The sequence below is a fragment of the Neoarius graeffei genome, chromosome 18 (assembly GCF_027579695.1).
Source record: "Neoarius graeffei isolate fNeoGra1 chromosome 18, fNeoGra1.pri, whole genome shotgun sequence".
NCBI lineage: Eukaryota > Metazoa > Chordata > Actinopteri > Siluriformes > Ariidae > Neoarius > Neoarius graeffei.
Window position 1 is genome coordinate 55,167,948 of NC_083586.1, and position 21,626 is coordinate 55,189,573.

The 21,626-nt window shown below is 41.8% G+C and overlaps 1 protein-coding gene across 1 annotated transcript in view; it reads left to right on the top strand.

Moving 5' to 3' along the window:
* Positions 1 to 11,204: 11,204 nt before the first annotated feature.
* Positions 11,205 to 21,626, top strand: part of klf12a (Kruppel like factor 12a) — a 42,043-nt gene continuing 31,621 nt past the window's right edge. Inside the window, exon 1 of the mRNA XM_060899020.1 lies at positions 11,205 to 11,400. The gene's annotated coding sequence lies outside the window, so the exon portion shown is untranslated. The remainder of the gene's footprint in view (positions 11,401 to 21,626) is intronic.

Here is a 21,626-nt window from a genome sequence, read left to right on the forward strand (position 1 = left end):
ACATGAGGAAGAAACCTCGAGAGGAACCAGACTCAAAAGGGAACCCATCCTCATTTGGGCAACAACAGACAGCCTGACTATAATATTAACAGTTTTAACAGGTGTAACCCTCAACTGTCCTCATGGGGCCGTCCTTCACAGGAGCGGTGCGATAAAATTCCGACCAGACACAGGGCACCAGGATGGATCAAGCAGGTCCGAGGGGCAGAAGAGGCCAGCATCTCAATCCCAGGATCAACATGTAACTCAGAGGGACAGATTGGGGGGGGGAAGAGAGAGAGAAAGAAAACACAGGTTGTTAGGTATGCCCTAAAAATGACAAGTATTAAATCTGTGTGGTAGGCTCGCAGAGACGAGAGTCTTTACATCAGGCATAACACGCAACAATGGCATGTTAATATGGTAAAAAATATCATGACCTGCTCTGGCTGGATGCTTGATTGGGTGATGGGAGCACACTCCTCAGCAATGATGAGATGCAGATGGGACCCTTAGGGCTGGCCAAGACAATTCAGTTACATTTCACCGGGTCTGGGACATGCGACAGAATGTCTGACGGCCGATTCCCTGCAGGCTACGATAGCCAGTCGAGGTCTCCACCCTCTCCACCAAAAGATTTCCTGTTGACTCCATGTAACTCAGAGGGACAGATTTGGGGTGGGGGGGAGGGAAAGAAAACACAGGTTGTTAGGTATGCCCAATGTCACCTGAATAAGTAGGAGCAGTATACATATTGCACCGAGTACAAGCAGGGACTCCGGCAACTAACCATGACAGCATAACTAAAAGGGGAGAGCCAGAAGGTAACACAGGCATGAGGGAGCCCCGAGACATAAAGCAGCCAGCCACTACACCATCAACAAACTCAAGTGAGCAAGCGAGTGGGGACTGACAGCATCCATACATCCCAGTTTACCAAAACACTCTATGTCTGAGGACCCTCCAGATCTACTCCTTTACCTCATAAACACCATTAACAAAAGGCTTGACTAAATAGATATGTTTTTAGCCTAGACTTAAATGCTGAGACTGTGTCTGATTCCTGAACATTACTTGGAAGGCTGCTCCATAACTGTGGGGCTTTGTAAGAAAAGGCTCCGCCCCCTGATGTAGCCTTCACTGTACGAGGTACCAGCAGATAGCCTGCACCTTTTGATCTAAGTAGGCATGGCGGGTCATAGAGGAGCAGAAGTTCACTCAGGTACTGTGGTGCGAGACCATTTAGTGCTTTAAAGGTCAATAGTAGTATTTTATAATCAATACGAAATTATACCTCAAGTGCCCCCCCACCACCATCCTGCGCGCACGCGTTCAGTAACCTCCTGCACACACTCACAAACCTTGCCCTTTGCTGTCAAAATAGTAGCATATACATAAACAATAGTACACATAAACAAGGTCATTCTTCCTCATTGAAAACTTATTAAGTAGGCTACATCAGCCCATCAAATTCACTGAAAACAACCAACGATATGCATGTAGGCATATTGAAATGTCTTATTCAAAAATGAGCAGCATATATTTGTATGTCTCAAGGGGATCCTCGTCGTCGCCGACCCCTCGGCTAACACTGGCTGTGGTTGTAGCATCTCCCCGGCTAGTGCGAGCAGGGCCATCTCCCTCACTAGCATCGCTGATTTCACTAGCTTCGGCTTCAGCGCTGGTAGTGACAGCAGTTGTCGATGTTTTTATAAAAAAAACGATCTAACACTGGAACATTTTTAATTGCAGCTACACGCCTGGAGTCTTTCTCTTTTTTTAATTTTCTCTTCGCACAACCACTCAATTGATGTCTGTTCATTTTTCATTTCTACCGCGGTTTTTAAAAAATTGATACATTTCACCGTAGGTGGACTGGCTCAACTGACAGGTTGAGGAAAGGGGGGTTAATGGTCACATAGGCCACTCTTGCTCAGAATTATGATTATTGTTGTTGTTCTTATGAAATTAGTGTTCATAATGAATTATATATGACTATTTAACAATGTCAAGTGTATAACCATTTTAAGTGTACAAACATTCACGAAAAATATTTTTAAAGTTTCTGTCATGTGGTGCCCCCCCACTGGCTGTGAGTGGTTAGTGCCCCTGGGCACTGTGCCGCAGGCCCATATAGTTAATCCGGCCTTGGTGAGGAAAATAAGCCATTTAGCGATAATAAAAAAACAACAACAGGGAGTTTGCTAGTCTTTCTTCTAGGCAGCTTACGTTTTTCATGTCAGGATACCTGCCTCCATGTTTTTCATGCTATCATCCAGCAGTAACTAACTTCATTAGCTAACTAACTTCATTAGCTAGCCTACCATAAACACTCTCATGTACTCAAGCACTGTTTGAACAATGAAATGTGGAAAGAATAGCAGTTATGTCCATGCCTTTTTACTTCCTGTAATAAACAGAACCATTATTTTAGTTATTTTAGCTAGCAAGGAAGACAACAAGTTAGTTAGCTCAAAAGGCAAGAAATCTTAGCTAGCTACTTAGGCAGGTAACATTTTGCTTGATAATTAGGAAGACAATGTGTTTGCTTGCTATTTAGGCAGACGTGTTAGCCTTTTAGCGAGCTAATTAGGTAGCTAATAAAAGACAATCATGTTAGCTTAGAGGTTAGACAGAAAACTTTCGCTAGCTATTTAGGCAGACAGTGTGAGCTACACTGTAAAACCCGAAAAGGTCACTGAGCTCAAAAATTTTATTGAAACCGATTACGTAAAAATTTTTGAGGTAAGAAACTAAATTTTTTAAGGTAAGATTTCTTAAAAATTACAATTAAGTGTAACTATAGTGTAATTTTTAAGAAATCTTACCTTAAAAAATTTAGTTACTTACCTCAAAAATTTTTACGTAATCGGTTTCAATAAAATTTTTGAGCTCAGTGACCTTATCGGGTTTTACAGTGTAGCTATTTAAGTACATAACATTAAATAGCTAATTAGGAGATAACTTTAGCTAGGTAGTTAAGCAGATGACATGCTAGGTTGTTTGGATTGATTGAGTCCTTAATAATTATCTGCTTGTCATAAGAGGACTAGCTATTGAATTGTCCACCAGTGTTTTCACAAAATATGACATATTACTGCATGTATGCAATATAATACCACATTTGAGCAAAAAAAAGTGCTTTGACAGCATTTCATTTGGACGACACTTATCTTTATCATACGTGATTACTTCTAGCATATTCTGTAGGCAACATTTATCACTTATCACTAGCTTCACAGCTTAACTAAAACTGAAGGCAGAACTAGTAACAGTAATTCTCCAAGATAATTATATCATGCATTCTTAACTGAGATATTATACACCGATCACATTATGACCACTGACAGGTAAAGTGAATCACGCTGATTATCTCATTACAATGGCACCTGTCAAGGGGTGGGATATATTAGGCAGCAAGAGAACAATCAGGCTAGCCCATATGGTCCAATCCCACAGAAGAGCTACTGGAGCACAAACTGCTGAAAAAGTAAATCCTGACACCTTTCTGTTTTAGTCAGCATTAACTTTTTCAGTAGTTTGTGCTACAGTAGCTCTTCTGTTCTTCTGGATTGGACCATATGTTCTAGCCTTCATGCCCCATGCGATTCAATGAGCCTTTGAATCAATGAGCCTTTGACACCCATGACCCTGTTGCCGGTTCACCCATTGTCCTTCCTTGGACCACTTTTGGTAGGTACTAACTATTGCATATCAAGAACAACCCACAAGATGTGCCATTTTGGAGATGCTCAGACCCAGTCATCTAGCCATCACAATTTGGTCCTTGCCAAAGTCATTACTTACGCTTGCCCATTTTTCCTGCTTCCAACATAACAACTTCAAGAACCGACTGTTCTCTTGCTGCCTAATATATCCCACCCCTTGACAGGTGCCATTGTAATGAGATAATTAATGTTATTCTATCCGCATTCACTGGATATGAGCAATCGCATGCTCTGATTGGCTACTCTACTACTAGGATATCAGCTCATATACCGCGAGTAGAGAAAAACAAAATGGTGGAGCGTGTTGCTGAACCAACCGAGGACAAAATGAAAACTGTACTCGAAAATAAACCCCCCAAAAATACAAACAAACAAAAAGCAACAATATATGGAATAAAAACTATTTGATGGTAAGAGTGTATTTTTTTTTTAATTTTTCAAAAATTATTATTATCGCATTTTTCACAAATTGCTACCATCATTTCGCCAGTTTGTTTACATTCTAAGAGGAAATTATTTTGTCGGATATTTTGTATAAAGTTTTTATTTATCGAATTTGCAAAAAATAAAAATGCTGTGTTCCTCAAAATCCAGTGAATGTGGGCAGAATAAAGCAGTTATTCCACTCAATCTAATCGTATCCGGTGCTACGCTCCTCGTCGGTTATCCGCTCATGTACCAGAGGTGGACAAAGTACCCAACTTCATTACTTATGTCAAAGTACAGATCCCACTGGTCAAATGTGACTCCGATACAAGTGAAAGTTGTCCAGTCAAATTTTTACTTAAGTTAAAGTACTGAAGTACTTGCTTTTAAAAATACTTAAGTATTAAAAGTACATTTTCTGTCAACACATTGTTGTATTATTGCCACAATGCTTACAAAATCTAATGCCTCTGAAGCAACTGACTGGATTATTTTGTGAATTCACAAAATGAACACATGCTGTGCATCCTGGTGGTTTAACGTTAAGCTCCTCCTGACATGCTAGCAAACTCTTTTCAAACTCGAAATCATATTGTGTAGCTAACGCTACTAGAAAAGAAAGATTCCTACATTCTGTTTATTTGGCAAGATTATGCTAAACATATTTCTGAAAGGACTTCAGATAAGTTAACGTTATTCATGTTAGCGTAACTCTGTTTTACATGCTAACTAACAGTGTCCAAGTTAACTAGCTATGTGTTAACGTTAGCCGCGGACAAGGCGACGGCAACTTGATGGGCAAATCCATAGAAATTCATTTGACTAACCAGACTGCATAGCTATTGCAACGCTATAGCTAGCTCTAAAAGCACAGACAACTTAATTACAAGCTTTCTCTTGGAATAAAACGTTTACATTCCTAAATATACTTCTGCAGGTTGGACGGTGAGTTTTTGTAGGCCGTGATGTGGTTTGTTTTCGGCAAACAAAGCAAACATTTAAAACAAAATGAATCTTTAATCCTTGCAGAAAACTGAAACATGGGTTCATGGGCCATGAGTGCATTCATTCCCCAGAAGAACCGCCTCCTTCCATTCTGCCATCAACTGGTGTAGTGGTTAGCGCTGTCGCCTCACAGCAAGAAGGTCTGGGTGTCAAAACCATCGTGTTAAATAACGCTGCGGAGAAATCACTGAACTTGATTTTATACAGTCTATGGACGTGACGTGACCCTAGTGATTACTGATCGGCTGTCTCAGTGTCACCTGTGACAAAACCATCACGTTTTAGAAAAGAAAAGAAAAAACATCCACTTTCAAAGCTGCTTCATAGTAACGAGTAACGAGGACCTTGATAGAAATGTCGTGGAGTGAAAAATACGATATTTGTCTTTCAAATGTAGTGAAGTTAAAGTCATCTCATCTCCTCTAGCCGCTTTATCCTTCTACAGGGTTGCAGGCAAGCTGGAGCCTATCCCAACTGACTACGGGCGAAAGGCGGGGTACACCCTGGACAAGTCGCCAGGTCATCACAGGGCTGACACATAGATAACCATTCACACTCACGGTCAATTTAGAGTCACCAGTTAACCTAACCTGCATGTCTTTGGACTGTGGGGGAAACCGGAGCACCCGGAGGAAACCCACGCGGACACGGGGAGAACATGCAAACTCCGCACAGAAAGGCCCTCGCCGGCCACGGGGCTCGAACCCGGACCTTCTTGCTGTGAGGCGACAGCGCTAACCACTACACCACTGTGCTGCCCAAGTTAAAGTCATAAGTTTCAAAAAAATAAATAACTTAAATTAAAGTACAGATACTCAAAAAGTGTACTTAAGTACAGTACTCAAGTAAATGTACTTCGTTACTATCCACCTCTGATATGTACGACTCGATTTTGTGGAATAACTGTTAATTATTCACTTCACCTGTAAGTGGTCAGAATGTTATGACTGATCGGTGTATAGTATCATCTTCCTGTTGAATAAGCATGATTCAAATCACTTGTGACGTAATTTGTGTAATCGTTTGTGCTCGCATAATGATAGTACAGCTGAGAGATAAACACAATAACCCTAAAAAAAGGCGTAACTTGTTCATGTATTCAGATTACATTTTTCAAACCAATGTTTCTCACATTCGAGTCATTTGACTGACACCTGTATCATCTTGCTCTCAAATTATATCATTAAAATGAGGTAGAGGAAAATTATTTCCACAGGTCGCCATCTGAGCTACTGGGTAGACTCTGAAATCCAAGACAATAAATATACACTCTGGACTTTTCCACACTTTCTGAATGTTATCACAGAGCACGGGAATACACAAGCCATAGGAAATTCAATCAGAAGACTTGACGAACCTGGGCCAATATCAACAGTCCAATCAGCGCGCTCGGTTATGTTTGATTGATCAAAAATAAACCATGCCACAGTTTCAATACCCACAGCGAGTGGATACTCAATTTCAGACAGATGATTTTATAGGCATTTTCATTTTAAAAAATAGCATGCGTCTTTTATTTCATTTACCACCTGGGTGTCTAAGGAGGCGAATACTATGAATTTATAACGGGAAAGATTGTAGAAACTCTAAGCTGGGGAGAAAAAAAACAAAAAAACATGTATTTCCATGAGCCTATGCTCACTGTAGCTTCATATTCATGTTCCTGGTTCACAGGAGTGGATCCTGATGTGGTCTTCTGCTGCTGTAGCCCATCCACCTCAAAGTTGAACATGTTTTGCATTCTGAGATGCTTTTCTACTCACCATGGTTGTACAGAGTGGTTATTTGAGTTCCTGCCAAGCATTTCTTCCTGTTAAACTGCCGCTCACTGGACGTTTCTTTTTTCACACCGTTCTGTGTAAACCCTAGAGACAGGTGTGGGTGAAAATCCCAGGCACCAATAATCATGGCATGACTCAAATCACTGACCAAAATTTGTCCTAGTGCCCTTTCCTGTTGTGTGTATCTGTTATATCACACATAAATTTAGCTCACATAGTCTTGCCCTGAGGATTTTTGTATGAATTTCAGAGCCTCCAAATTCTAGTTAGAAGGAAACGAATGGTGTATGATGTCGTAAACAATGTCAGTGTCAATAAGCGTGAACTGTAAATTAGAATAAATGAAACCAAAAGAGACAAGATCAGTCCTACAGCCCCAATTCCAAAAAAGTTGGGACGCTGTGTAAACTGTAAATACAAACAGAATGCGATAATTTGCAAATCATGGAAACTCTATATTTCATTGGAAATAGTACAACGTGAACATATCAAATGTTGAAACTGAGAAATGTTATTGTTTTGGGAGACAGGTCTGGACTGCAGGCAGGCCAGTTTAGCACCCAGACTCTTTTACTATGGAGCCATGCAGTTTTTAATATGTGCAGAAAGTGGTTTGGCATTGTCTTGCTGAAAAAAGGAAGGCATTCCCTGAAAAAGATTTTGTCTGGATGGCAGCATATTGCTCTGAAACGTGTATATATCATTCAGCATTAATGATCCCTTCCCAGATGTACAAGCTACCCATGCCATGTGCACTAATGCACCCTCATACCATCACCGATGTTGGCTTTTGAACTGTGCACTGATAACAAGCCAGATGGTCCTTCTCCTCTTTAGTCTGGCGGACGTGGTGTCCATGATTTCTAAAATGAATTTCTACTTTTGATTCATCAGACCTCGGGACAATTTTCCACTTCGCCTCAGTCTATCGTGAAAGAGCTCGGGCCCAGAGAAGGTGGCAGTGTTTCTGGATATTGTTTGTTTATATCTGGTTTTAACTTGGATTTGTGGATGCAGTAATGAACTGTTTTTACAGATGATGGTTTTCTGAAGTGCTCCTGAGCCCATACAGTGATTTCCACTACAGACAAGTGTCTGCTTTTAATGCAGTGACTCCTGAGGGCCTGAAGATCACAGGCATCTGTTGTCAGTTTTCAGCCTTGTCTCTTGCATACAGAGATTTCTCTGGATTCTCTGAATCTTTTAATGATATTATGTACCATAGATGATGTGATCCTCAAATTCTTTGCAGTTTTACATTGAGAATGTTTCGTTATTCTTAAATTGTTGCACTGTTTGCCCACGCAGTCTTTCACAGAGCGGTGAACCCCTCCCCATCTTTACTTCTGAGAGACTCCGCCTCTCTGGGATGCTCTTTTTATACCCAATCATGTTACTGACCTGTTGCCAATTAACCAAATTATTAGTATTTTTTTTAGCATTACACAACTTTTTCAGTCTTTTGTTGCCCCTGTCCCAACTTTTCTGAAACATGCTGCTGACATCAAATTCAAACTGAGCATATAGTTTTCAAAAAACAATAAAATTTCTCAGTTTCAACATTTGATTGTTGTCTTTGTACAAATCATTGCATTCTGTTATTATTTACAGTTTACACAACGTCCCCAACTTTTTTGGAACTGGGGTTGTAGGACATTTTACAGAAAAACCAGGCCTGGCAAATTTCACTAAAATTATTACTTAGTGGACTTAGTGAGAGGGTGGCACAGTGGTGTAGTGGTTAGCACTGTCGCCTCACAGTAAGAAGGTTCTGGGTTTGAGCCCAGCGGCCGGCGAAAGCCTTTCTGTGCGGAGTTTGCATGTTCTCCCCGTGTCCGCGTGGGTTTCCTCCGGGTGCTCCGGTTTCCCCCACAGTCCAAAGACATGCAGGTTAGGCTAACTGGTGACTCTGAATTGACCGTAGATGTGAGTGTGAATGGTTGTCTGTGTCTATGTGTCAGCCCTGTGATGACCTGGCGACTTGTCCAGGGTGTACCCTGCCTCTCGCCCGTAGTCAGCTGGGATAGGCTCCAGTTTGCCTGCGACCCTGTAGAACAGGATAAGCGGCTGCAGATAATGGATGGATGGATGGACTTAGTGAGGAAAATCGAATTCTGAACACAGTATCGTGAATCAAATCATGAATCAGGTGAATCGTTACATGTCTACCATTTCAAAAATGAATTAAATGGAGAGTGTTTCAGCTTCATATCTCTCTGTTGTCAGGGGTACAGGTGGGTGAGGATGATTCAAAGGATGCTGAGTAAACATGGGGCCCAAGAGGACCCTAGAACATGTCCAGAACAATGAAATTTCCTTCATTCTGATGTTTGATGTGAACACGAATTGAAGCCCTTGAGCCGTAACTGCATGATTTTATAAAAATTTTAGATCCATGCCCTGCTCCTTTCTTTACTTGAAGAAAACCTGCTTTTAAAGGCTTCCTGAGAAAAAAAGGAAGAAACTAAAGAAAGAACAGTAAAAGAAGGTGTGAGAGACTGAGAGAGAGAAATAAAGGGAGAAAGAGAAAGAGCCCTCCACCTCCATATACACCTCCACAAAAAGACGGACCCAAGGTGGAAGGCAGGTCGCTATGGCAACTGACGAGTGGCCTCCAAGGAAAGTCTCTCTCTCTCTCTCTCTCTCTTTCACACACACACACACACACACACACACACACACACACACTCCCTCAGACCTCAATTAGCTCTGCTTGTGGCAGTCCCTCACTTAGACACACACACACACACACATACACACACCAGTGAGTGGGCAGTGAAGTGAAGGGGCTTGCATTAGGTGAGCTGGTCATCAGCCCAAGGCAAAGCACCAACAAACTAACCAACCGCTCCACTGCAGAAATGACACAAGGAAATAAAATTATCTTTCTATTTCTTACACCGTCTGGGATTTAAAAAAAAAATGTTTTCAAGTTTGTTTCTTTGGCTGTGTTTTTTTGCAAGATAAATGCTTGCAATGTGAATGTGAAGTCTGTGAATATTAAAAGAGATTAAATAGAAAGTTGGGCATGATCATGTCATGTTATTATAAAGTATGGTAATGGAGCATGACTCATTTTTTTTTTTTAACCAGTGGTTAGCTTGTGATTTCAGCTAAGTTTCAGTGATCAGTGTACACCAACGTACGATCTAGCAAAACCAAATAAGGTCATGCACATTGTTAAATAAGTTTTGGCTGCAGGGCAGAACAGTGGTGCAGCGGGTAGCGTTGCCCCGTCGCAGCTCCTGGATCCCGAGTTCAGTCAGGAGCTCGGATTCCTCAAGGTTCTCCAGTTTCGTCCCATTTCCCAGAAGGATGTTGGTAGATTGTTGGATTGGTGACTCTCAGTTGTTAATGTGTGTGTTAGTCCCTGTGATGGACTGGTATCTCATCCAGGATATATTCCCCCCTCACACCCAGTGCTCCCAGGATAGGCTCTGGATCCAGTGCAACCCTGTCCAGAAGAAAGTGCTTACTGAAGATGAATTGATATGATTATTACAGGTCCAGAAACAGGTCAACATATAAAAGCCTGCACCATTACATACATGCATGTCGACAGGGTCTATGGTTGTGATCACTGGCCCAGCGCTGACCCAGCAGCAGCCCAGTGTGGGGTGGTAATCTTTACTGCAGTAGCAGTCCTGGACGGTGTACACTATGAGGAAACGCTCCAGGCTTTAAGCCCCAAATGGATTTTCCACCCTTCTGCTTCCAGCTGGAACACGGTCCTGGATGCAGGAAAGAAAAACGAGGATTTAGCCATTCGTGCACTTGCATGCCTTTCACTTCTGTTTGTTGGTTTGTGTTTTTCAAACGTTCGGTTTCCTGTTACCTGAAATTGCAACGACTGGCTATCAGATGATTAATAATTTGGGAAGGACTGGGTGAAAGGGCATGCACGAAAGGACGGCGGCTGTGATCTTCAAAGCTTTGATCGTTCTTTCTCCAAATCACAGAATACTGTCATTTGAAGGTTTTGTTTTTTAGAAGGTGCCATTTTCAGCTTGAACCAACACCTATCTGGTCCAGCAGCTGCTGCTTATATACATATTTGCCTGTTTCACAATAATCCAACAGTTGAAGCTCTGAAGCAATCTACACACACAGATACACACACACACAAAAAAAAAAAAACACCACCACCACCACCACCTACACAACCACCAGCAGGCTGGATCTATATTGTCCTCACCCCTGGCAGCCTAAGGGTCCACCCCCTCTCTTCATTCACAATGGTCATGTGATGTGCACTTTCAGAGTACAACAGCTTAGTGAGAGCTCCCCATTCATTTCCTCCTGAGCAGCCCACGAAGGAGGAGGGAAAGGACCGACAGAGCAAGAGAGAGAGAGAGAGAGAGAGAGAGAGGTACAGACAAGAGTCTGACCACACAGGAAAACAAGACAGAGAGAGAAAGAGAGCTAAAAGGACGCAATACGGATATCACTTCTTGATCTCACGTTCCAAGACTTCAAACAAGGTCAGTTCCGAAAATCATCTCTATTGCATTGCCTGCTTCTCTCTCTCCCTCTCTCTCCCTCTCTCTTAGCTGTCAGCTGTCATTTCACTGAGTTGCCTGTCAAGACAGCCGTCTTTTATGGACAATCCTCAAACTTGAGTGAAAGAATTCAAATCAGATCTTCAAATTACAAACTATAAATTATATCAACAATATATAAATATATGTACAGTATATACCAGAGTAATATTTTTGGTCTGTGTGTTCTCGACTGTATTCCTAATTTATTATTTTTTAATTTTTTATTAATTAATCCATGTCACTTGAGATCATATGATCATGTCATCACTTTGCGTCAAACATTCAATCAGTTTATCATTGTTGTTATGATTATGTACAAACATTCGTCATAATGTTACAAACTGATCAATTTTTCTGACCTATGGATTTCTCACAATGCATTTTTTTGACTCAGTAGTTCACTGATATATGTTCATGTACTGTATGACATACAGTATAAGCTGTTACCACCACACCAGTATATACCGGTACAGTAGTTACAGATTTCTTTTGAACGTTTTAATACCATAGTAAGTATCTGGCACACATGGATATATGAAGCATATAGACAGCTATGTATATGTTTTATGCGGTCTGTGTGAATCCCCCACAGTGCTGCTCTTCCTTTCACTCGCTGAGTGATAGTTATGTTGGATCCACTCCAAATACCAAGAACGTCTCTTTAGAACAACAATATCTACAGCGTGATGAAGACCGGCCTCTCTATTCAGCGGAGTCAGGAGTAGTTCTGTATATATGGAAGAATAATAGTCGCATAAATAGCGGCTTTAAGTGCTTGGCTTTTGCTGGATACTCTCACTTAAAGGGTCATTTTGCAAAATTTCAAATTTTTCTAGCTCTAATATAATCACATAATTCCAAAGATGCCATCAAAAAAACTAAAATTTGCAATATAGCAATGCAACAGATTTGATGAGGTTTTTTTTTTTAATTTTATTTTCAAGCTTGTGTTTATGCTTTTCTGGCCCAGAAACTAGCTCTGCTTCCAGCCAGTATATAGCTGCAAACATTTTGGCAAATAGGTCTGACAAGGAATCAGATCTACCATGTACAAAAACCATTGAAAAGAAGTTGCTAAGAGCCTCAGTGACAGTTTACATTTTTTTCTGGTCCAGAAATTAGCCCTGTGTCTTGATGGGAAACAGCTGGAATGTTTCATGAGAAGGAAACTTATAAGACATAGGATATGACACAGGAAGTGGGGTAAAGGTTCATGACTTTTTTGCAGTTCATTTTGACGGCAGCAGAGGGCACTAAATATTACAAATTGCTCCTTTAAATGAATGTTATCACACCAGGACACCTGAGTTGCCTTTCTTGTTTAACTGAACTTTGTCAAATTATGTAGCTAGTTAACGTTAGCTAACATTCGAACACTGGATTTGCCAAGATTTATATTTTCTTGTACATATGGTATGAAAACAACCATTAACTTTGGAGAGATGTGCGAAGCTTCATGACACCCCCAGCACCATAACATTTCCCCGTTATGCCTCTTAGCGTAGCTGTCCTGTCCTGTCTGTGAGTTATAGTCTCCAGTCATGAGGGTCTATAGGCTCAAACTTGCTTGACCTGCTCTTCTTTAACAGCGTTACACATCTGAAACAGCTGGAACGCAAGCAAACAATCGCTGTGTCTTGGACTTCTGCTGACCCTGTGGTGGCCTAGTGTTCCTTGTAGGTCCACCTCTGGCAGGATTGTTGTCATAGTTGGGTTGCACGTGTACAATGAAGAAAGAGGCCAAAGGTCAGGGAACATGGGATGAGTGCAAACACAGGCCTGATGAGGGGGTTGGTGAAGTATGTCAACATGACTGGGATACAGAGACCAATGAAGACCTTGTGCACTGATTTAACTCAATGGCTAATTATCAATCCCATCTTGAGCGACATCTTGAGAGCATGAACGTCTGCTGGTCCGAGGAGGAGGAACGGGACGGCTTTATTACAACAGGAAGGAACGCTCCAATTTATAGGCAACCCAGTTTTCATTGAGCTTGTTGCAGCTGTGGCACTGCTGTTGTGTAACTGTCCTTGAACTCAGATTCTTGCTCTTCTTGATATGATGCACCACACGGAGATGATGAACTGGTCTTGGCTTGGATTCAAAACAGAACATATGATGCCTGATTTCTCAAACTTTCTCGGCTTGAGACTGGTACTGCATCGGACTCTGCTTGTTTTGGCACAACCAAATGATTCACAAACACACACACACACACACACACATTTGTCTCACTATCCTTGTGAGGACCTTCCATTGACATAATTATTATTGCAGTTAATTAATGTTAATCTTGTGCCTGAACCTAAACCTCACCCGAACCTTCACCTCAGTAATGAAAAGGAAACTTTTTGGCTCTTTTATTAATATTGCGCAATTATTTTTCTTTTAATTTTTGTTGAAAAAAACACAACAACAGCAATTTCCTTTTAGAGACCATCCAAGTGTCCCCACAAGGTTGAAACTGTCAGATTTTACTATCCTTGTAGGGACATTCGGTCCTCAGTAGTATATAAACACACACACACACACACGTTCATCTTATGATCTTTGTAAAGACTTTTCATAATTACAGGCACAATTATTAATGCAGCTAATTAATGCTATGCCTACAGTGCCTCGATAACCCAAAGGAATCATTTCGGCTCTTTCAATTAATTTTAATAAAATCTGCAGCTTTTTAAAAGCAGCTTTCCTCATAGGGACCTCCCCACAATCAGATATTCCTATCCTTGTGGGGACAGTGTCCCTGCTAAGCTGTAAAAACATAGACGCCCCCCCCCAACACACACACACACACACACACACACACACACACACACACACACACGAACATAGATACTATGACTCACAGACCTACTGAAAACAGAGTGGCAGAGTGATTTGTGTAGTGTACGGGAAATCGGGGCTCTTCGTGGTGGCTGCCAGGCCCATTAAACAGAGCTCTGGAAAGAGCTGGGGGGCCAGAACAGCACAGCGGATGCACTTCCTGTGGCCGAACTTTGACCCCTTGACTCCCAGGGTCCTCCTGGTGTTCAAGTCAAATTGCACACATCACCAAAAGACAGGGGAGCACAGAGAGAGAGAGAGAGAGAGAGAGATCCATGTGGAAGGGGTTACTGGTTAACAGTCTGTTACTGATCAACAGCTGTGTTCTGCCGAGTTGGCATTGTGATGGTGTGTGCACGTCAGTGTGAGTTTAGGGTTTCTCTCTTTCTATATCACTCTGTCTTCACACACGCACACACAGATGCAATGGAAATGCTCTCACTGTATAAACGCGCTCACTATTCCTCCGTCGCATTTGTCTATCTCTGTGTCTCTTCCATACTTCTCTCCCTCCCTCCTTGCAGCTGCAGGTCTTCCAGCAGTGCAGAGGGCAGGAGTGAGAAAAACAGCCCTTGCCCAGGACTCTACGAGTTTGTGTGTGAATATGTGTGTGGTGCTGAAGGAAAACACAGCTGTCTGACTCGTTACGGCGAGCAGCCTGATAACGCTCGCTTGCTGAAAAAGGGTGGCGAGACAAAAGTGAAAAAAAAAAAGTTTTCATAAAAATGTCTAGGTGTCACTAAAGGCGAGACTGGGTGCAGCAAAATGTGTTGCAGATTCTTTTTTGCAGTTGTTATTTGTGTCTTATATTTTTTCTCACTTCTCCTCTAATCTTCTGGACCAAAATATAAAGTTCCGGTCACCCTTTCTTGTGTTGTCTCTTCCTCTTCTGTATGAATGCTGTTTCTCTTTTCTTCTCTTCTCTTCTGTTCTCCCAGTGGTTTAGCATGCCCGGTCACTGGCACTCACAATGGCGCACGAGTGTTTTCTGGCACGGCTTTAGAAGAAGCCCAGGTTTTCCCACAATGCCGAGGACAGCTGTGGAGGGCCAGCCGCTGCCCCCCAGAGCCTGATGAGAATGTGCACAGATCTCTTCCAGCTGTGCTAGCAGACCAGACCATAAGCTAGCGCCTTTTGGTCGTTTATGGTCATATGGTCATGCACAAAGCAAATATCTATCCTCGTTAAACCAGGTTGGCTATTTCAGAATGGTTGCAAGTCATTCCACTTATTGGTATGTTTCCACAGTATATACGGTAGATTGAATCTATTGCTGTAGATGTGAATATAAAATTGTCCTTCATTGTTGACTCTTCATTGGTTTGACAATGTGGTCGCTCACTTCGCTTGACTGAGTGATTAATGGGACCACTTGGAATCCCGAAGTGGTTGGTATGTTCTTGGAACGAAAAAAAAAATGTATATATATATATATATATATATCCCTGCCATTTTATGAGCACCTTCATGTTTTTCATGGTTCTCTTTGCACCATTGCACAATATGACCAAACACTGATGTCCTTCAGTCATTGCACAATCCCGGCCCTCTGATAATAAACAGTTTGACAGTATGTGGTTCAACAGTTCAAGTCAAATTGCACACATCTGTCTTAGCCTGTCCAAGGGAACACTAAAGAGGCAGCCTCAGATCTTTCTGGCACATGGTCTTCGTGCAAGAGCGTACGACAGCACCAGATCCAGCCTGGGCCCAAGAGGCCATGAGGGAGAATGGGCTTTTTTGTGCTGATCTTAGATCAGTTTCTGACAGCACCAATCATAACCTTGTTATTGTAAAAAAAAAAACAAGGACACAGAACAAAGTGTCGACTTTGGTGAAGAAATGATCTGCGTAAAAAAAGCCATGGAAAATGTCTTGTTTGAGCGTCCTGGATTTCAGCACGACAGGAAAGACAGCCTTATGACATTTATTTTTGCTCGCATGTGTCAGTCTGGAGCACATCCTGTCAGCTCTGATGAGTCTACTGTAAAAGAGAAAAAGTGATCAGTCGTACTGTACCGCCGTACTATGCACTATGCTTACCAGACAGTATACATCCTATTAAAGCCTCCTGCATACTTCCAGACTCCAGGAAGCTTGACCTGTTCTCAGTTTGGTTGTAGGGTGTCTGTGTGACTACACAGACAGATAGAAACCGAGGTACTCGGGTGCTCGGGCCATGCCCAAATCAATAGCAGATGTGAGAAGGGAGTGTGTTTTGGCTAGCTTTCTTTGAGGGAGAAAGAGAGACATCGAAAGTGCAGAAGCTTAATTTCAGAAGCAACTTAGTAAATCTGCAGGAGATAGTCTCAAATATTTATGTAGTGTCTTGGACGACAAGTGGGGACTATTTAGACAGTGCTTTCACTGTAAGGCAAGAAGGAATTATTTACACAGTGATACCAAGACCTATCTGTTTTAAGCTCCAGGATACAGTAAGATTATGTTTATTATTGTATTCATAATGAATACATTTTTGTTGTTTTCTGTTTTTTTAATCAGTCCTGGTAGTAGTCACAAGATATGCGAATCTATATATGAAGTTATATTTAAACTCTGAAGGATTTACTCGAAACAGAAATATCATGTCCCTATCTGTTGGCAGTATTCAGTGAGTCCTTAAAACCAAGATAGAACCACTTTCCAAAACCGTACCATTTTGGTTTGTTCTTTCAGTTGTTATTGTTGTTGGTTGCGTCTAAAAGCCTTTCCAGTTATTTCTTGGACATAGCGTATTGTCTCTTGTCGAAAACAGACAGTGAAATAGTGCACCTCTCTTAACACACACACACACACACACACACATTCTGTGAGGCTGAGCAGTGTCCTGGCTCTGCCCGGCAGCAGCCCCCATCCGACTCGAGTCGTCCGCCAAGGAAAACTAGCGCCGCTGAAATGGAAAGTCTGAAGTCACTCTGGGTTTTTTTTGGCGAGGTCTGATTACGCAAAGCAGGAGAATCCAGCAGGAGAGGTCTGCGTGTTCCTGAATACAGGTCCAATGCGGGAAGTCCGAGACATCTCTGTTATCTGTCACTGACATCAGCTTCAGACAGCAGAGTAGATCCTTCAGCATGGAGTAGACCTTCAGCTTGGAGTCAGGGGAGGTTTGGAATGGCCTTGATCTTAGATTATGACTCTAAGATCCAGATCATTCTGTGCTGGAGATGTTTTATGACAATCCAGTTTTATATTCCTAGGGAAAAAAAAGGGTTACTCAAGATCTGTTTTGAGAGTTAAGTGATTCTTTGCTTGCTTAAAGGGGTTCTACTTGAATCTCTTTCTACCATGATACGGCACCTCTGTTGTTCCAGAAAGAACCCTTGAGGCTTTGGTAGTTAAATTTTTTTCAGAGTGCATCACGTGTGACCTAAACCATAAGGCAATACAGCATTATGCAAATGAGATCATACTAACTGATACGAATCCACAATACACATTCACCAAAAAAAAAAAAAACATGGTTCTTCAAGCGTTCCTTGGAAACATTTCTGAAAGGGAAAACATCTGTTGTAGGATTATACATAGAGAGTTATATAAGGATTCCCACAGAGAGACAAACCAAAGAACCCTTTAGGGTCTTAGATGGAACTTTAAAGTGAAGCTTTTCTAACTACACTTTAACACTTTTCACAGTTCCAGTATGCTATGGCCAGATCAAACACACGGTTCAATTTCCATCTCCACTCTTATCTGTCACTGACAAGAGGGAGATTATTGAGCAGAGGTAGCGTAGGCGGTGTTTATCCAGGAGGCACAAAGCTCAAACTGGTTCATGGCAGAGCAACAGTGTGGAAGGAAGTTGTGCTGACCCGACTGAGGTCATGCTCTCTGATGAAACTGACCATCTCCTTTACAAAAAAACACTGACTCATTGCTTTCTTGTCTATGTGCACTTATCTGCACTTTGGGCAAAAAGATGACTTTCACAGTTAAATCTCAGTTGGTGAGTTTCTCAGACAAGGATAAGGCATATTCCTGGAATAAAAATTGACTTTGTGATAAGAATGCTTACTCAGATTAGTCTGTTGACCACAACAATTCAATTCAAACTAATCAAGTGCTGAACTAGGAAAGATCTCAGTACGGACAAAGAGCTGACAGCACTCCTGTGTCGCTAATTAGTGAGAAGCCTTTCTTAACCACATCCGAGATTTGTCTGGTTCCGTGAAGTAGTCCTTTCCCGAGTGGAGGCTGAAGTGGATTTTGTCCATCTTTGACTTCCATCACTGACATGTCATGCCTCATTCTGAATGAGGTTGATCTTGGCCAGCTGTTCTTCCACCAAAGCTTCTCCCTCATCAAAATGGGTGCCAAAGAAAATCTCTCCTTCCCACATAGGCAATACGATTCCAATCCGGATCCCAACCTCAACCTTTCATTGATCCCATCCCTTCCCATTAATGCAAACCTGGTTAGCCATTTGTAACCATTACATTGTCACCATCCGCGTGCTGATCCTGTGACTAATGCCGAGAGCCCGCTTCCTGAACCCTCTCATTGCCTGGACATGGCAACAAACCCTTAGATTGGGGATTTATTGATGCTCAGGGGTGCGTTCAAGCCTCATCTAGGGTGTATGAGGTGTTACAGAGGCACAGCTGTGTAACATATGGCTCTCACAGTCGTCTACTGCAAGATGGAAGGCATGGTGCTGATGGCTGGCCTGAGGTACGGTGAGCTGCCTTAAATTGGGATTCTTCTGGTGAATATGTACACCACATGTATCAGGAAGGATTATGGTGCTATTAAACCACACACACATACACACATACTTTTAGGAGCTTGGGTCAAGGAATTATAATTGTTGTGCAGCCATCCAAGACCCCACCCATTTCTTTTGACATCCTGTCTGCTTCATTGCTCACGCACACAACAAAATCCAGGTCAGAAGAGGCCAAAGTAGTCAGCAAGTTTCTGCCCTGGGTCTCTCCTGAATCAGTGAGCACGGCAGAGAATTGGACACAATCAACTGTGGCCATTTATCACCAAGCTACTGTATATGCTGAGCCATAAAAGCATGGCTGACCTGCTAACCCCCCACTGCCGAGGCATGTGTGGTCAGTGTTTATATGAGGGGCAGCTTCTATTAAATTTCTGCCACATTTTATTTAATCTAAGTTGCACAGTGAATAGTTGTACTGATCATGCTGATAAAAATAGAATTGTTGTTGCAATGGCAAAGTTCCTGAATTCACACACTCTTTGCAAAAAGATAAATGTCTCAGAATTGCAAGCTGAGGAAGTCTACTAGGTACTGCCATTTCCTGCTTTAGTTTGTCACTTTGAATCAGAATGAAAAAAAAAACTGACCACCAAAACTGAATAGTTGAAGACTGGGAAAAACACCAGCTGTGAGTCTGTGCCGACTATAACCTCAGATTCCTGTTCTTGACTGACACAAGTGGAACCTAATGTGATCTTCTGCTGTGGTAGCCCATCCAACAGGAGGTTCAACATGCTTCATGTGTTCTGAGATGCTTTTCTTCTCATCATGTTTGTAAAGAGTACTTATTTGAGATACCTTAGCATTCCTGCCAGATCAAACCATTCTGGCCATTCTCCTCTGACCTCTCTCATCAACAAGGCCTTTGTGCCTGCAGAATTGCTGCTCAATTGATGTTTTGTTGTTGTTCACAGTATTCACTGTAAACTAGTATTGTAGTCAAGACCACCTAAACTGAGACCAAGTCATGACCAAGACCAGAGTGTATCAAGAACAAGTCAAGACCAAGACTTTGAGGGTGAGATCAAGTCAAGACCAAGACCAAAGTGTATCAAGACCAAGACTTTGAAGGGTTGAGATCAAGTCAAGACCAAGACTTTGAGGGGTTGAGATCAAGTCAAGACCAAGACCAGAGTGTATCGAGACCAAGACTTTGAGGGGTTGACATCAAGTCAAGACCAAGACCAGAGCGTATCGAGACCAAGACAAGACCAAGAATTTGAGGGATTGAGATCAAGTCAAGACCAAGACCAAAGTGTATCGAGACCAAGACTTTGAGGGGTTGAGATCAAGTCAAGACCAAGACCAGAGTGTATCGAGACCAAGACAAGACCAAGAATTTGAGGGATTGAGATCAAGTCAAGACCAAGACAAGACCAAGACTTTGAGGGGTTGACATCAAGTCAAGACCAAGACCAGAGCGTATCGAGACCAAGACAAGACCAAGACTTTGAGGGATTGAGATCAAGTCAAGACCAAGACCAAAGTGTATCGAGACCAAGACTTTGAGGGTTGAGATCAAGTCAAGACCAAGGCAGGACAAGACTGAGTCAAGACCAGGACCAGACCAATATGTGTGAAGGAGATCAGGAGGGGTGACAGCCGTTAACAGGAAGAAAATTTTCAAATTAACAGCGAGTCACGTTATTGGTTGCATTTGAAGCAGGACATTTTACATCCATTCACAGTAACAATGTTCACAAATGAATCAGATAATGCCCAAGCAATTTAGCGAAATCCCCACAGTTGTGGTCTTGATCGGTCGTGAAATAAAATCCAGAATCCTCTGCGTTTGAGACCGAGACAAGACCGAGTTAAAATGCAGTCGATTCTGAGATGAAACTGAGACCTTCAAAAAGTGGTCTTGAGACCAATCTTGAGTACAACAACACGAGTGTAAACTCAAGAGTCTGCTATGTAAATAAAAATCCCAGGAGATCAGCCGTTTCTGAATTACTCAAACCAAGCCATCTGGCACCAGCAACCATACTACAGTCAAAGTTGCTGAGATTACATTCATTTCCCCATTCTAAAGTTTGTAATTCATACTGAACTCCTGACCTGTATGTGCAGGTTTTTATGTGTCGCACTGCTGCTGTCTGATTGGTTGATTGGATAATTTCATGAATGAATGAACAGGTGTACAGCTGTTCAACAGGTGTTCATGTTCAACAAGTATTAAAGTAGCTTAAATTGAGTGTATATGGAGAAAGATATACAAAGGTAAATATATACAATCCTTTAAAAGCGGGACCCTTTAAAGCTTCTATACAGAACCCTTTAACAGAAGGATTTCCTTTTCCTTGTTTAAACGTGGTGGTGGTGATTTTATTACAAATGTGTCAAACTTGTTATAGTTGTACTTTAGTTATTATAGCTATAAACCTGATTGAATAATTTGCTTCAGTGATGCAAAAACCAAATGAAATTCCTGTGTACACTTTTATCAGAGTGGATCTGGTTTGGGCTCTGTGGGTGGAAAGTTCAGGAATAAAAACCTTTAACAGACCAATAAATTAATATAATGATGCTTAATGTACCTAAAATTTGAAAAGTTGCGTTATGGTAATTTTATATATATATGTATATAAAATCTGCTGCAATCATAAGG